Source organism: Cervus canadensis, chromosome 23 (genome assembly GCF_019320065.1).
Source record: "Cervus canadensis isolate Bull #8, Minnesota chromosome 23, ASM1932006v1, whole genome shotgun sequence".
NCBI lineage: Eukaryota > Metazoa > Chordata > Mammalia > Artiodactyla > Cervidae > Cervus > Cervus canadensis.
Genome location: NC_057408.1, coordinates 48336311 through 48350081, shown reverse-complemented (window position 1 = coordinate 48350081; position 13771 = coordinate 48336311). Strand labels below are relative to the sequence as shown.

The 13771-nt window shown below is 38.1% G+C and overlaps 1 protein-coding gene and 1 non-coding gene across 2 annotated transcripts in view; one reads left to right on the top strand and one right to left on the bottom strand.

The window, feature by feature from the left end:
- Positions 1-3579: 3579 nt before the first annotated feature.
- LOC122425939 lies at positions 3580-3686 on the bottom strand. Its single transcript, XR_006265082.1, has one exon. It is a non-coding gene; the product is annotated as a U6 spliceosomal RNA (small nuclear RNA).
- Positions 3687-10807: 7121 nt separating this feature from the next.
- The window catches only part of RBBP8 (RB binding protein 8, endonuclease), an 80167-nt gene continuing 77203 nt past the window's right edge, over positions 10808-13771 (top strand). The window contains exon 1 of the mRNA XM_043444208.1: positions 10808-10935. The gene's annotated coding sequence lies outside the window, so the exon portion shown is untranslated. The remainder of the gene's footprint in view (positions 10936-13771) is intronic.

The following is a 13771-nucleotide window of genomic DNA, read 5'->3' as shown; positions in this document are numbered from 1 at the left end:
CTGTCTCCTGGAGTTTCCTCAAATTCACGTCCATTAAATCCATCATGCTATCTAAACATTTTATCCTCTGCCACCTCCTTCTCCTTTTGCCTTCAGTCTTTGCCACAAACCACAGTCATTCAGGTAGGCAAGGTTTTCACATCTCTTGTATCTTGTGTTTTTTGCTTTTAATTTTTAAGACTTTATTGAATGTGTTACAATATTGCTTCTGTTCTGTGCTTTGGTTTTTTGGCTGCAAGACATGTGAAATCTTAGCTTCCCAATCAGAGATAGAACCCACACCCCCTGCATTGGAAGGCAGATTTTGGACCACCAGGGAAGTCCCCCTTGCCTTCAATCTTTCCCAGCATCATAGTCTTTTCCAATGTGTCAGCTCTTCACATCAGGTGGCTAAAGTATTGGAGCTTCAGCTTCAGTGTCAGTCCTTTCAATGAATATCCAGGGTTGATTTCCTCTAGGATTGACTGGTTTAATGGTAGGTAAAGCTTAAGGTGACTGACTAACTCCTAACTATTCTCATTTCACTGGAAATGGTCTCTGGTCAACCACGATGGGCCCCGTCAACCTGATTTGTACTAAATAATCTCATGCTGGTCAATGCTGACTGATCACAGGTGGATATGTTCATAATCTCTATTCTGTCAATCTGATCCTCAGAATTTGGAATTGGAACCCAATTCTAATCAGATAAAGCTGTTGCTTAAACTGACTTGCTATAGACAGGATTTTTCCCCCAATAAACACTAAGAAGCAAAAGTAACAAAGGTAGAACTTATACTATTTTAGAGACAAATACCAGTGCTATGAGCTGATTTATGTGTCCCCCACCCTCATTCAAATTCATGTGTTGAAATCATAATTCCCCATACCTCAGAATGTAAATATATTTGGAGACAGATCTTTAAAAAAGCAGTTAAGTTAAAATGAAGTCATTAGGGTGGGCCCTAATCCAATATGATAGGTGTCCTCATAAAACCATGAACTATGGAAAGAGATACATAAAAAGGAAGGTGTGGGGAGAAGATATCCACCTACAAGCAAAGGAGAGAGTCCTGGAACAGATTCTTCCCTCATGGCCCCCAGAAGAAACCAAGCCTGCTAGCATCTTGATTTTAGAGTTCTAGCCTACAGACTGAGAATAGAAATGTCTGTTTTTTAACTCACCTAGTCTGTGCTATCTATTATGGCAGTCCTTGTTGTTCAGCCGCTAAGCTGTATCCAACTCTTTGGGACCCCATGGACTGTAACCCACCAGGCTCCCCTGTTCTTCACTATCTCCTGGAGTTTGCTCAGATTCACGTCCATTGAGTCAGTGATGCTCTCTCACCATCTCATCCTAGCAAGCTAATAAAACCATACAGGGATGTGTCTTTGAGTAGCTTAGGATAGAGCATAAAACCCCGGGACTCCCCTGGTGGTCCACTGGTTAAGAGTCCACTTTGCAGTGTGGGGGATCCCTGGTTGGGGCACTAAGATGCCATGTGCCCCCAGAGCAACCCAGCCCACACACCACAGCTCCGGAACCCACACGCTACAACTAGACAGTCCACAACCAGAGATCCTGCATGACACAATGTGTCGGCTACAGCCGGGACCCGACACAGACAAATAAATATTTTTTAAGAACCCTGAGGGCATAAGTATCAGAAGAGACAGAAACAATGGAAATAGTAAGGCTACTCAGCCTGACATCAGAAAAAAATTACTCCCTCCTGAAAAGAGACGGAGAAAGAATTCAGCAGGGGAAGTTTGAAGTGGAAGGACTATGGTGAGTGAAGGGCCAAAGGAAATTTCTTCAGGAGTGGTTCGAGGTAGGTATTCTCGGCAAACAGTACTGATGATATTGCTGTGATGTAAGCCGCCCCCCAATCTTCAACGAGTCTATGACATGTGGAAACAGGGGCCCAGAGCCAGGGGTGACCAGGAGAGCATCAGTCTGACATTCCCCAGCCCCTTATCTCACTGCCCCTCACTCAGAAATCTGTAGAAATCACATAGGAGGCCTCCAGAGTCTCCACTGGTGCGGAATGTGGTTAATGCCAACAGTATCTAAATCTCAGATCCTGGGATACTCTAGCTGACATTTGGATCTGCGAAGAAAGAAAAATGAAGCAGATAAGTGAAGAAATGAAAGATCATGTGCTCTAAAGAGGGAGAAAATGAGAGTCATGAGACTTTCTATTTCCTGGTTCAAATTCCTCATTTGACCAGACTGACTCCCTGCTTTTGAAATACCTACGTTTCTTTATTCTTCTTAGGATACCTTTATAACCTCAAAATAAATCTCTGCTTTTTTTTTTTGGCTTAAAGTATCTCTAGTTAGTTTCACTTATAACAAAAGAATTTTAACTAAGATTTGTAAAATCTTAGGGCCACGAAAAGTAAACAGCAAAACCAGGTAGGTAATCATGGGATATTTAAATCATGCCTGCTGCTATTCCAGGGAGAATATTTGATATTACAGCAATACAGTGAGTAATGATACTGTCTAATTTTTCCAAACCAGTGTCCCAAAGACTACTTCACACAGTGGTGGGTAGGAGGTTAACAAGTATGATAGTACGCTATTAAAAAAAAAAGTATTCTGAGGTCAAATATGTTTGGGAAATACTAACACAGAATAAATAGCATGTAAGCAGTAGAAGAGACTTTCTTTTTTGGAAGGGGGTGAATATAAAACCTTTCTTTCCTACTCATTGAGTGGCAGAAAAAAAGAAGGTATGTTATTGAAAGGAACTTTAAAAGTAATTATCTCCTTAACAATAACAAATATAAATAAAAGTAGCTAAATAATAGAAAGATCAATTTGAGGACCAAAATCTAGTTCACCTCTAAGGCAGCAAAATGTAATGATTAAACACACGCGTTCTAGTGATAAGCTGCCAAAATTTCTCTATTTCCTCACTCTAAGTAACATGCTTGTGTGCTAAGTCAGTTCAGTTGTATCTGACTCTTTGTGAGCCCGTGGACTGTAGCCTGCCAGGTTTCCCAGGCAAGAATACTGGAGTGGGTTGCCATTCGCTTCTCCAGGGGATCTTCCCAATCCAGAGATCAAACCCAGGTCTCCTGCATTGCAGGCAGATTCTTTACTATCTGAGCCACCAGTGAGGCACTCCAAATAATGACTAACTTAAAATGTTTTACGGTAATTACTGAGTTACTATACAAAAATTGCTTAGAAGTGACAAATATCCTAAAATATTAGTTATTATTATGAAAAAAGCTATAGTCCCAATACAACATCGAAGGAGAACAGAGTTGGAGGACTGACACTTTATTGTTATTGTTGTTCAGTTGCTACGTCGTGGTCGCCTCTTTGTGATCCAGTGGACTGCAGCAGGCCACGCTCCTCTGTCCATGGGATTCTAAAGGCAAGAATACTGGAGTGGGTTGCCATTTCCTTCTCCAGGCAATGTGGGATCTTCCCGGACCAGGGATCAAACCAGTGTACCCTGAATTGCAAGGTGGATTCTTTTTTTTTTTTTTTTGAGGGAGACGTGACTTTATTAGAAAAGTAAAAAAACAAAACAAAGCAAAACAAAAAACAAACCCCACAAAACACTGCGAGGAGTTGGTCCTAAAAATATGGAACGCTTCACGAATTTGCGTGTCATCCTTGCGCAGGGGCCATGCTAATCTTCTCTGTATCGTTCCAATTTTAGTATATGTGCTGCCGAAGCGAGCACGCAAGGTGGATTCTTAACCACTGGACCACCAGGGAAGTTCCATAGTAGTTTCTTAATGATCCTTAGTATTTGTTAGTTTTAATGTTTCCTTTTTCATTTCTGATTTTGAGCGGTCTCTTCTTAGTCTAGCTAAGGGTCAGTCAATTGTTTTAATCTTTAGAAAAAACAGCTCTTAGTTTCATTGATGTTTTATATTGCTCTTTTAGTTTCTATTTTCTTTATTCCTGCTTTGATATTTGTTATTTTCTTCCTTTTGTTAACTTTGGGCTTTTTATAGTTCCTTAATATATAAAGTTAGGTTGTTTTATTTGAGCTTTTTCTTTTTCCTTAATATAAGTGTTTGTCCCTATAAACTTCCCCCATAGAACTCCTTTTGCCACATCCTGTAAATTTTGGTGTTCTGTGTTTCCATTTTCATTTGCTTTATGATTTTCTAAGTTCCCTTTTGAGTTATTCTTTGAGCTGGAATGATTGTGGGACTCGTTTGTTTACTGTCTCTCTAGAGATAGCTGTTCTCTGTTGACTGATGTACAATGTCTTGAAAACCATTGTTTTATACATTTTACTTTTTTTTTTTTTTTTTAGCTGGTAAGGGTAAATCTGATTCCTATAACTCCATCTTGGTTGGAAGCAGAAATCTTAATCCTTTACTTTTAATGTTATAGCACCTACAACCTTCTTCAAAAGAATATTCTCAGGTTACTAGAACCACTTCTCGTGCAGAAATGAAAGTGCCTGGAAGCCTACAAATTTCTGGAGCATCCAGGACCCAGTGCCTGGTTCAGGGATATGAAAGCCTGTTCCTTTGCCTCTAGGTGGGATAAACTCTTTCTTTACAATTTATGCTCCAGAATTCCTTGGGCCCAGGCTGATGCTGAAATCATACCCATGCTTTTCTTATTCTCCTTTCTGGTCCTGCCTTCCTATCTCCCTAACTAGTTTCATATGGGAGCACATTTCTAATAAATCACTTGTACGTGAATACATATTTCAGTGTCAACCTTTGGAGAATACATCCTAAAATTAAATTGCATTTTTAAATTGCTCTTCTATAAAATGTCTCCTTGATTGGTCTATCTTGCTTTTGCTCTCACATTTTTTGAATTGTTCACTTGCCCCAAAGAACTTTAGAATAAAAGTGTTGAGTTGAATAGATATCTAGAATATATCCAACCAAACTTGCTCTTTTAATAAACGAAGCAATTGAGGCTCAGGAGGTGAAATAACTAACTAACCCATGTTTCCATACTCTAAGGACAATTGAGGCAAGTTTCAAAATCGGTTTCCTGATTTGGCCTATACAGGTAAAACATGCTTTTAATTTCACTGTGATCAGGTTTTACTAGCTGTTGGATAGTATGCTGCAAACCTTTACTTATGAATATTGGCAGATATGAATGTTTGTGCAAACTTTTTCTGCAGGTGCAGGTTTGTACTTGTACCAGTTCATCTGCTTTCCTCATTTTATGATCTGTGAATATTAACCCTTCGTAAAGTGTAAAGTAAGTGACTACTTGCATTTAAGAAAATCTTTTACATTTAAATCTATAACCGAACACTAATCCTCAGATCTCTTTCTCTCCTCTTCTCCCTCTTCTCCCTACCTCTCTCTCTCTGTCTCTCTCCCTCTGGCCCCCTTCCCTTTTCTTCCCTCAATCATAGGCAATGTGAATTTGAAGTAAAAGTCATGGATTCTTCACACTTCAAACTTACTAGTGTGCTGTGGTCTTAGAACTGGTGGTTGGCCATGTTGAACTTTAAGCTAAGAGAAGAAATGGAGTTACTTCCAGATTCCATATTTTCATCTTTTCCAATTTATTCTTATTTTGTGACCCATCTTTCAGTACTTTCTTAATTGTACTTTCTGGTAGATTTCCTTAACTGTATCTTTCAACTCGTGTTGACTTAATTTCTGCCATCATATTTTTACTTTCCAATATCTCTCTTCTTTTTTAGCAGTCTATCTTTTTTAACTTGGATCATAATTGCTTTACAATGTGGTGTTAGTTTCTGTTGTACAACAATGTGAACCAGCTATGTTTACATATCCCCTCCTTCGTGAGCCTCCCTCCCACCCCCATCAACTGACTCCTCTAGGTCATCCAATATCTCTTTTTTATCCTCCAGAAGTTCTACTTTTAGATAAGATTCTGTTCTTATTTCATGCAATCAGTATCTCCTCTTATTTCTTTGAAGAAATTAATATAGTAGATATTTAAAATTATTACTATTCTATTCCCTACACTGACTATTTTCTGTAAGTTCCTTTCATCTACAGGTTTCTTTTTGTCTCCTTCATGTTAGATACTGTCTATATTTTAGAATGAGGCAGAAGAATGCTGATTTGCAAATCTGTGTGCCAAGGCAGGACTTACTTGTTTATATTAGGGTGGTGTTGACTGGTAGGCTTAACATTAAAGTAGAGTTTCTCACCTTTGGCACCACTGAAATTTTGGATCAGATAATCATGTGAGGAGGTAGTGAGGGAGGTGGAAGATATGCTGTCCTGTGCATTGTAAGATGTTTAGTAGCATCCCTGGCCCCCATCTGATAAATGCCAGTACTGTACACCTCCCCTATTTCCCCTGTTGACAGTAACAAATTTCTCCAGATATTGCCAAATGGCACCTGGGGGCAAGATCATCCCTGGTTAATAACCCCTGCTTTAGAGTGATGAGAGTTTTTATTTTTGGAGGGAAATTCTCCAGTTTTCTGCTTTTGGAGTGAGGAACATGAACCTGGTCATCAGCATTCAGAAGCCAAGAAGAGGAATGGATCTGGGCATCTCACCACTCAATAGAGAAACTTTGACCTAATCTCTAAGGGAGGCAGAAAAATGGTCTCTCAAAGATGTCCACATCCTCATCCTGGAACCTGTGAATATGTTCTATCACACAGTAGAGGGGAATTAAGACTGCAGATAAAATAAAGATTGATAATCAGTTTACCTTATAATGGGGAGATTACACCAGAATATACAATTGGCTTTAAATATGAAAGAGGAAGGCAGCAGAACAAATGTCAGAATGATGCAATGTAAGAAAGACTGGACTGGCCATTGCTAACTTTGAAGATAGAAAAAGGCCATGAACAAAAAGCACAGGCAGCTTTTAGGAGTTGGGGAAGACAAGAAAACAGATTCTCCCCTGGAGCCTCCAGAAAAGAACTCAACCTTGCTGACTTACTATACCTTAGAATGTCAACCCTGCTGACTTCAACCCAGCGAGACCCATTGGGGGGACTTCCAACCCCCAGCATTGTAAGATAATAAATTTGGGTTCATTTAAACCACTGAATTTCTGGCAATTTGTTACAGCAGCCATAGGAAACAGATACAATCTCATTACCATTCACCCTCAGCTCTGTTTGCTATTCTCAAGTCCAAAATCAACCTGAGACAATCTCTTCCAGCATGATTCAACAAATGCCACCTATTGCTCGTCAAGGTTGAAGAGGGGCAGTCTCCAGGCTTCTGGGCTGGGGAAGGGATCTAGGGAGCAAACTTTAAGTATATTTTCAACTAATCCTCCATTTTGAGTGTACCCCCCACAACCTATACCCCCAAACTGTTTAGAAGTACCTGTACCTCCAGTTCCTGAAGGTTTCCAAGATTTTGCAGAGGAGACAGACTTGCTTTTATTATTGCAAGTAGACTTCCCCTTTCTCTACCCTGCTATATCAATGACCACTCATCTTCATTCCTTCTTTCAAAATTTATGGACACTTCTTGCCTGTTACTTCTCTCATTCTTCTTGATCCTTAAGAGTTCATGCTGATTTTCTATGTGTTTTTTTTTTTTTTTTTCCACTGCACTGGGTCTTTCTTTGTTGGGATATTTGCACAGGCTTTCTCTAGTTGAGGCTAGCAGGGGCTACTCTTCATTGCAGCTTGTGGGCTTCTCATTGCGGTGGCTTCTCTTATTGCGGAGCACAGGGTCTAGGTGTGGGGGCTTCAGTAGTTGCGGTGCATAGGCTTGGTTTCTCTGTGGCACGTCGAATCTTCCCAGACCAGGGCTCAAACCTGTGTCCCCTGCATTGGCTGGAAGATACTTATCCACTGCACCACCAGTGAAGTCTGAGTTCACGCTGTTTTGATTCTTTACTATCATTTTATCAAATTTTATGAAATAATGGAAATAAACATCCATGTTCAACTACCATGTTTAACTAGTTTTATTTTTAACTGACTTTTATTGGACCCTCACTGTATACTAAGCAAAGAGTCGGACATGACTGAGCACACACACGTGCACTCACACACTGTGTACTAAATTTTTGGACAAAGCCTCATGTGAATTATATTATTTGAACTTCACAGTAACCCTAAGGGCTAGTTACTGCCACTTTCATTCACATATTATAAATAAAAGAGTTTCCTGGTTTAAGTGACAAAGCTAATATGGAAAAGAACTGGGATGGAATCCAAGTCTTTTTGACTTACAAGCTTATTTTCCTAACCAATTATGCAATCTTGCTAATTTTCACAAGTTACACTCTAGAGCAGGGGTCAGATCCAACCTGCTATTTGTTTATAAAATTTTATTGGAACACAGCAATCCTCATTCATTGACTACCCTTTATATCTGCTTTTGAGCTACAATGTTAGATTTGAGTAGCTAAAACAGACACAATCTGTCCCACAAACCCCAAAATATTTCATCTCTAATCCTTTATGGAAAAATTTGCTGACCCCTGCAACAGAAAATAACCTTATTACTAAGTTTTGAGGTCATGGTGTACTCAGGTACCTACAACTTTTGTTGCTATATCAAAGGCATTCTTTTTATTGTTCCTTCAAGCTTTGGTTATCCTGCAGATAGCAATCTTTGGTCAAGATTAAAAAGGAAAGTCTCTAAACCAATCTCCTTTGTGAAGTCTTTCCCATACTCAGTCACACTGGCTCCCTTTTCTTTGTTCCTATCTCAATTATTCTAATTATTCTACTTAATGCAGCTTGATTCACGTAACACTAATTGTGATTCCCCCTAGGATCTAGCAATGTTGCCCCTGAGTACATATTTACTCAATAAGCATTTATTAAACATTTTCTAAGCATCTGTGCTAGACACCAGAAATATAAAGATGAATATGGCAACTTGTGATTAATATCTAGTCTATTTAATTAGGTACAACAATATAAAGAAGCTGAGCAATGGAGGCTGAGCCTGTGTCCCTGCAACAACTGCAGCAAGATCACTGTAAGTACTTTGGTAAATCTCTACTCATCAGAATCCCTGGAGGTGTAAGTAAGTGTTAGTTGCTCAGTCATGTCCCATACTTTGCAACCCCATGGGCTATAGCCTGCCAGGATCCTCTGTCCATGGGATTCTCCAGGCAAGAATACTAGAGTAGGTTGCCATTCCCTTCTCCAGGAGATCTTCTCAACCCAGGAATCAAACCCAGGTCTCCTGCATCACAAGCAAATTCTTTACTGTCTGAGCCACCAGAGAAGACGTAAGTAAGTAAGTGGTGGTAAGGTCCAGTATAAACTTCAGATTATACTTTAGCAGGAATGTTGTAGAATCACTCCATCAGTAGATAGGAAAGACTGTTTCTAAATGTGCAAGTATTATGAAAAAGTAAGAACAAATCTCACATGATCTCCCTTAATACAAACTAATTTCTGTCAAAATGTGATCTTGTGTACAAATGAACTTAATTACAAAATAGAAACAGACTCAGAACAAACTTAGTTACCAGGGTGGAAGAGTGAGGGGATGGGATAGCTAGGGAGTTTGGGATGGACATGTACACACTGCTGTATTTAAAATGGATAACTAACAAAGACCTACTGTATATCACAGGGAATTCTGCTCAACATTTTGTGGCAGCTTGGATAGGAGGGGAATTTGGGGGAGAATGGATACATGTATATGTATGACTGAGTCACACTGCTGTCCACCTGAAACTATCACATTGTTGATTGGTTATGTTGTTATTGTTTAGTCACTAAGTTGTGTCTGATTCTTTGTGATCCCATAGATTGTAGCCCAGGTTCCTCTGTCCATGAAATTTCCCTGGCAAGAGTATTAGAGTTGATTCCCATTTGCCTTTCTAGGGGATCTTCCAGACCCAGGGATTGAACCCATGTCTCCTGCATTGCAAGCAGATTTACCACTGAGCCACTGGGGAAGCCCATGAAAAGTTAAAAAACACCTGATCTTGTGATCTTGGAAGTGAGTATTGCTCACTTCCTCCATCCGAAAGACTATTAGACAAGCTTAACTGTGAACCTGGACAGTCTCCCCATCTCTTAACAAAGAGATGTCCTTTTTTCGCTGTTGTAACCCTGTACCTGGCACAGTCTGGCACATGGTAGTTATCAAGAATTTGCATTCAGCTCCTGACTATCCAAAGTAAAATCTCTCTAAGTTGTCCTAGTATGTAGAATAGGAGTTTTTCCAATTTTAGACTGGAATGGTATGAGGATCTTTGAGTACAAGGAAGATAACACACCCAAGCAAATGTTTGGTCCACCCACACCTTGTTTTCCTCCCTCTAGAAAAGCTTCCTTGGAACTCTCAGGGCCACTGCCCTCTTGGGGAATATAAACATCCCCTCAAGGCCGAGCTAGACCAAGTGGACTGGTGGAAAGGTCAGGCATTATGGATTCTTCTTCATTGTAATCTCTTTCTAGAGGCTTTAGTCCGAAGAGCCTTGAAGTAAATTTTTAAAAAGGATTACCTACCTCTGAGGATGAGATATACTCAAGTTATCTACAATGAGAGGTTTGTAACAATGGACTCTTGCTGTACCTGACACAGATCTTCCCCTCCCACTGGAACTCTGAATTATTTTGCTGCAGGCTACAACATTCTGAGCAGTATGTTGGGAGTTGACGGGAGGTGGGGATAACTCACCTGTACAAGCTTAGCAGAGCTGAGCTTGTTGGGCTGCAGCTTGTTGGGCTAGCCTTTGATGGAGACTGGTTGGACGGGTTCTGGATCTACAGAAGAACCGGTCTGACTGGCCTGTTGTGCCAACATATTCTGGTTTGATTCCATGTTCCACAGACGGTAGAAACCTGCCCAGCCAGTTAAATGAAAGGCATATTAGGTTATCCACTGCACACCTTATATAGCTTAGATGCAGCACAACTCTTCCACACAGCAGTGGTGTCTAGCAAACTCTAGCATGGTCCAGGGAGGTGTCTCCCACTGATTACTGTGTAAGTTCATAGCTTCAGGGAAAGTCCGCAGTGAAACACCTGCTTTTGACCAAGAGCAGAAGTTTTCTAAATAAATTGAAGGGTAAGTTAATATATTTTTTTATCTTTCTCAATTTTCTATGCACTTTTAGAAGGTTAAGAAATTAAGTTTTAGATGATATCTTTTTAACATGGTAATACCTTTTATATAAATTTGCTTAAATATTGTTTCATAGTACTTGCATACATATATTTTCATTGATTTGTTTGGATAAAGGTTACTTGGCATATAATATACTTTTCTATACTTTTTTGGTAAGTCATGCATGGTTATGGTCATTAAGAAAGCTGGGTTGAATAATTTTGCTAAATATATTTCATCTATTAATTAATGATTCATCTTAAGCCATCTACTCCTTTGATAATATACTATTATGTTTTACAGGCTGTTGCTATATGGTAACATTTTATATGGCAAATCTAATTGTGGATAAAATAATAATTGCCTTTTTAAGGCATTAAAAAAAAAACAACAACAGTGCTATTCTTCTTGGTGATCCTCAGCACATTAACAGAACAATTCACAGCAAGAAGTGAGGAGTGCGAAAAACAAAGATTGTGGAATCTGGTAACTGATTAACTATTGGAGCTCAAAAGCACTTGCTGAGCTGAATAGAAAGGAATGAAGACAGGTTTTATCATGCCTATTAGGTCTGAAAACCTTTTTAGGTTAAAGAATATTTGGATCTCCTTTTAGTTTATATTTTAAAATAATTATTTTACCTCTCTTTTTCATTGATCCAATTAATTTATTTTAGTAATTTGTGTCATTTAAAATGAAAGTTACCAAACCCTTTAGATTTATGTTGGCATACCAACCTACTCCTTAGTTATTAGTATTAGATTGAACTGAATGCACACATCTTCTGGGCAATTTAATATAACAGCTCACATATGAACTTTATCGTGGAATTAAAAATTACTTTTAAACATAGATTTATACTAAATACTTTTCTCTCAAAGACTATCTGCAGATCATTATATGACTCACCTTGAACTGAGCAAGACTGATGCATTCTTTTCATTGTCCCTTTAGAGTCTTTGTCATTATTTTCAAATTCAAAGGCTGTAAGAGTTTCTTCAGAATGATAATAAAGATTTTTTTTTTAAGTGAGTAAATGTTCAGATGAGATTCAGTTTTTGCAGGGAAACCTTTTAGATGCTTGCCTACTCCAAGGCAATTCTGCATAAAGCTTCTGATATTCAGCTGAATTTATAAAAAGCTATGTAATGTTGAATCTGCAAAAGGAATGTGCTGATTCAGCAAAGCAAAAAATTAATTTTATTCAGCATAAACTGTAGTATGACAATTTTTGAAGAAAATATGGATCAAAAATTTCAGTTGATTGAATTTTTCTCTTTTAAATTAGTTTTCAGGCTAAATATAGATATATGTCAATAGTGTATACTTACACTGTTTCTGGTAAATATATTATACCTAGTAACTTAAAATTTTTAAATCTTACTATATTTATAATACAGAGCTTATTCTTTAAAGATAAACTTAATTTGGGATTCCAGCTTATTTACTAGGCATTTTTTATGCTTATGGTTTTGAGGAAAGCTATTTAGGAACTAGATATATATTTCGTATAAAATTTGTGGGTAAAATTTCAAGTCTAATGCTACATTTTGGAGAGGGAGTCTGCAGTTTTCACTTAATGGAATTTTTAGTTTCAAATATATGATTTCTTATTAAATATGACTTTTATGTATTTTCTTTAAATTGATTCCTTTAAAATATTGATACATTTTGATATTTTGATTAAAATTAAGCATATACAGATTTATCAATCAAATTAAGAGTCTGTGTATGCATATATATTTTATATAGCCCTGCATTATCTGAGGGCCTAGGTCAAAAACTGTTCTAGTCATTTAATAACCTTTTTACTCTTTAAGTCTAGCTGGGGATGCATTCCTTTATCTTTATTGCTGGCCACACAGTTTCACACAATGACTCTTTTTGTCAACCATGCTAGCTTTCTTAACACCTATAACCTCCTTCTTTCCTGAATGTATTCATGGGTTTCCTATCAAAAGCCCTTAGAATCATGACATTTCTGAGCTAGAAGGACTCTTTAAGAATGACTGATGAATTCACTTTTTAGTTGAATGAAAAGCCCCCAAATGTAGCTGAATCACATAGTCTAAGGGTAGAGGTGGTACTAGACCACCCCAGCTTCCTGATACCAGCCCAGACTAATATTTTTTCACCACTCTACACTGATTCTTCTGAGTACTACATAAAATCTACTCTGTGTTCTGAAAGATTCGTAAAAAGGTAAAATTGTATAAGTTATGTTAAGGAGTATCTGCTGAACCAAGAAACTCTTTGCTTTTGTATTTTAATCTATATAATTATTGCCCCTTAACTTTTTTTGGTATAGTGGCCAAATTTATGGGATTGCCTTTGGTAAGGAAGATGACTACCTCTTCAAACCCTAATCTCATAAGACCATCACAGAATGTTGTATCAAACTGATGAGTACCTCACATTACTCCATCTTTATCCAGATTATTTGTGGATACTGCTGTCATTTTTTAACTTACTCTTACTTTATACTGTCTCAACTGTTTATTTTCTTAGTATGTGTGTTTAGTATGTATGTATTTTTGTATTATTTTAGTCACTCTTACATGGATACAGTTTAGAATTTGTCAAGAAGATTGTACTTCTAAAATTTGATTAGAAGTGACAAAAACATTTCAAAAAGTAGATGAAGCCCAGGATTACAGGACTCAAAACCCATCTTAGAGGGGATAGAACCTGTTATATAAAGGGTGATATCTTAATACAGTGCTTTGTACACAAGCACTCAAAAATGCTTTAAGTTGTTTTTAACTTGAGGAATTCCAAGGTAATAGGACAACAGAAA